Here is a 4353-nt window from a genome sequence, read left to right as displayed (position 1 = left end):
TACAGCTTTACAAATGGGGAATGAGTGAAGAATTATCATTACAAGGGCTGAATTTGAAGAACGGAGAGAGGAGCCCACTATATACATGATTTGAAGAACTTTAGAAGCCATTGGAGCCATAGAATCTTCAACAAATAGTTCCAAAAGAAAGTAGACAGCTTGCTGAATTAACAATCCCTGCTGGACCAAATCTGCCGTAACTTTTGATAGAAGTGTCCAAATGAGATGTACCATATATCAAAACGAAGCTCTTGAAGAGTACTTTAAGGTCATGTAGATAGCTCAATTCTGAAAATGAAGTACGACAAAAACTGTTCTAAAACAGCGTGCTGTCCTGAACCAGTCTGCACCAATACTAGCTCCATAAGCAATAGGCTTCAGCCACCAGTGTATCCTTCAAGTATGGATACTCATCCAATATTGAATCAGGTTTCCAAGAAGCCTCTTCAGAGGGTAAACCTCTCCATTTAATCAAATATTCCACAATAGAACGTGATCGAAGCTTCTTTTCACGCTGACCTATAACAGCCTCTGGGATGTACTGAACGATACCATCTTCATCAATAGGTGGCAGCTCATCAACTAAATCCACTGGATCACCATAATAGGGCTTGAGCTGACTAACATGGAAGACGTTATGAATCTTTGTAGAAGAGGGAAGCTCTAGTCTGTATGCCAAATCTCCAATCCGCTTAAGGATCCTGTAAGGGCCATAGAATCTGTGAGCAAGCTTATTACTGGATCCATCTTTCAATGTAGAGTACTTGGATTTGGGCACCTTCAACAAAACCAGCTCTCCTTCCTGGAACTCTAAAGGCCTCCTCTTCTCATCAGCATACATCTTCATCTGATCTTGAGCCTTCCTTAGATTCACCTTACATTGCTGAAGAAGGGTCTGCATTCTTTCCAACTCTTCCTTCCCATGAGGGTTGATCTTTTCATTAAAAATGACTGTGGGCAAGGGCACCTTATAACCATACAAGGCCTCAAAGGGTGAAACTCCTATGCTCGCATGAGTGGAATTATTATAAGCAAACTCAGCCAAGTGTAACCAAGAATCCCATGAGGTTTGGACATCATAGCAAAAATGGCGAAGATAAGTCTCCAACCATTTATTAACTCTCTCTGTCTGTCCATCAGTTTGGGGATGATAAGCCGTAGATGGAGCCAACTTAGTACCCATAGATGTAAATACCACCTGCCAAAAGTTACTCATAAACTTTGAGAAATTGAACCATCTTTTACCAAACATTTTTCCCCCTATCATGGACAATCACCTGCGGTAATCCATGTAATCTGAAAATATGCTCCATAAACTGGTTGGCCACCTGAGAAGCAGTAAACTGAATTTTTGTTGGGATAAAATGAGCTGCTTTGGTGAGTCTGTCAACCACCACATAAATACTATTCCACCCCTTCTTGGTAGTAGGTAAGCCAGTGATAAAGTCCATAGTAATATGAGTCCATTTACCCGTAGGAATAGGCAATGGCTGCAACAAACCTCCTGGCTTATGGGTGCTATCCTTATTTTGCTGACAAGGCATACACTTCATAACGAAGTCCTTGACATCTTTCCACAGTCCTTTCCAATAAAAGCTCTTGCTGATCCTGTCATAAGTCTTGAAAACTCCCAAGTGTCCAGCTAAAGGCGAAGAATGCAACTCCTCCATAATTTTTCGCTTGAAAGAAGAAGTAGAGGGAATAACAATCTTGCCCTTCCACCAAATAAGACCATTTTTAAGCTGGTAATGCGAGTTTTCCTCCATAAGACCTTCCTGTAATTTCTGAAAGATTTGGCTGAATTCCTCATCTAAGAGATATGCCTCTTGTAGCTCTTCAATCCAATCACTATGCAATTCTGTCATGGCTGATACTTTGCAGGCCCACATACAAGAGAGAGAATCAGCCACTATGTTATCTTTGCCCCTTGTATGAGTGATGTCAAAGTCATAATTTTGTAATGTTACGACCCATCGTCTTTGCTTTGGAGTGAGATTTGACTGAGTAAGGAAATACTTGAGTACCCGATGATCACTATACACTCTGAATCGGCTGCCATATAAGTAATGGTGCCATTTCTTGATTGCATGCAGAATAGCCAACATTTCCTGGTCATAAACATTCATGGCCATCTCCTTATCAGTAAGCTTACGGCTTTCAAATGCAATTACTCCATGCTCCTGAAGTAAAACAGCCCCAATGCCACGGCCACTAGCGTCACACTGTATAGTAAACTCTTTAGAGAAATCCGGGCATACAAGAATAGGAGCAGAGGTAAGTAATTCCTTTAACTGGTTGAAGCTGCTATATGCAAGAGCATCCCAAAAGAAAGCCTCTTTCTTCAACCTGTCAGTTAAAGGGGCTGCAATTGCCGCATAATGCTTTATAAATCTGCGATAGAATGAAGATAGACCAAGAAATCCTCTAAGAGAAGTAGTAGTAGTAGGCGTTGGTCAATCTTTTATGCATTGCACCTTCTTGGGATCAGCCTGTATTCCTTTTTCACTGACTATATGTCCCAAGTATTCCACTTCAGTTTGCATGAAAGAACACTTCTTCTCCTTAGCAAAAAGCCTATGATGTCTCAACACATCAAAAACCCTCCTCATATGCGACAAATGATCCTGTAAAGTCTTGCTGTAGATCAAAATGTCGTCGAAGAACACTAAGACAAACTGAAAGAGGAAAGGTTGTAGAATCTTATTCATCAGGCTTTGAAAGGTAGCTGGAGCGTTTGTAAGGCCGAATGGCATCACCAAGAAATGGTAAAGCCCACGATCAGTCCTAAAAGCAGTCTTGACCTCATCACCCTCTCTCATGCGAATCTGATGATACCCTGATCTCAAATCAATCTTCGTGAAGAATCGAGCCGCCTTAAGCTCATCAAGCAAATCATCTATCCTGGGTATAGGATACCTGTTCTTCACTGTTATCTTATTAAGATCCCTGTAGTCAATGCACATTCTGAAAGATCCATCTTTCTTTTTGACTAACAGGACTGGGGATGCATACGGTGAAGAACTTGGTTCAATGAATCCCATTTCAAGAAGCTCTTTGATTTGCTTGGCTACTTCCTCTCGTTCACATTTTGATAGTCTGTAAGGTGGCTTATTGATTGTCTTTGAGTTGGGTTCCAAATCAATGGGGTGATCCACCGCTCTCTTAGGAGGCAATGAAGTAGGTACTTCAAATAAATCTCTATACTCCTCAAGAAGAGCTGTCAAGGCTGGATGGTTTGTTGAATTATTGGGCTGATCCTGTGTTTCTTTGTTCAAATGCAATACAAATATCTGTGAGCGCTTTTTGTACTCTTTCTTGAGTTGTTGAATGGTGATAAGCTGAAAATCAGATCTACTAGGGATTCCCTGTAAACGGATGAGCTGTCCTTTGGAGAAAAACTCCATATATAACTGTGAGAAATCCATAGTAATCCTGCCTAAGGTCATCAACCAATCACAACCAAGTACAATATCTATGGGCCCCATTTCCAAAGTGATCAGGTTTACTTTGACTTCAAAATTTTCAGCCATCTGCAAAGAAACCTGTGGGCAAATCTGTGTGCTGATTTCCTCTTCACCATTAGCCACTTGTACTCTAATGGGCTGCTGTAAGTTGGTGGGAACACAATTCAACTTGTACAAAATGGATTTATTGACAAAACTGTGGGTACTGCCACTATCTATCAGGATGAACACTGGCTTTCCACATATGCTTCCCTTCATACGAAGTGTATTAGGGCTCTTAGATCCTGTCCAAGCATCCATAGAGATAGAACAATTAGTGGCAGCAGGCAACTCATTACAAAATCCACCAGGATCAAATGGAACATCTCCGCCTGGATCGAAAGGAAAAGAGTCATATGGATCATAGAAGTACTCTGTCCACCATCATCCTCGAAATCTTCATTTTCAGCATTGATTGTGACTGCATTAACTTCATCTATGTCATTTCAAAGTCCTCAAGAACTAGCATACTCTGAAACTTTGGCTTGGCATTTTTGTATACACACTTTGAAGCATGGTCAGGAGTATACTTTTCTCCACACTTGAAGCATAAGCCTTTGTCCTTTCTTTCCTTGTAAAGATCCATGGGAATATTTCTCGAATTTGTATTAGCTGAAGTAGACTTAGGCTTATTGTCACCTTGCTTAAATTCAACCTTTGGATTGTTTGCTGTCCTGAAATTGCTTTGAAGCCTAGAAGCATTAAATGGAGGATAAGTTGGTATCCGTAAGCTCCCACTAGGCATATGATTGCTGCCATAATTGTTACCAACTTGCCCTTGCTTTAAAACAGTCCTTGGCTATCCATAACTTGGCTGAAATGGAGACTCTTTCCTATACTTCCTTCCAAA

Source organism: Lygodium microphyllum, chromosome 2 (genome assembly GCF_053477565.2).
Source record: "Lygodium microphyllum isolate KBCC chromosome 2, Lygodium_microphyllum_v1.1.10, whole genome shotgun sequence".
Lineage (NCBI taxonomy): Eukaryota > Viridiplantae > Streptophyta > Polypodiopsida > Schizaeales > Lygodiaceae > Lygodium > Lygodium microphyllum.
This window is presented reverse-complemented; position numbering follows the sequence as displayed.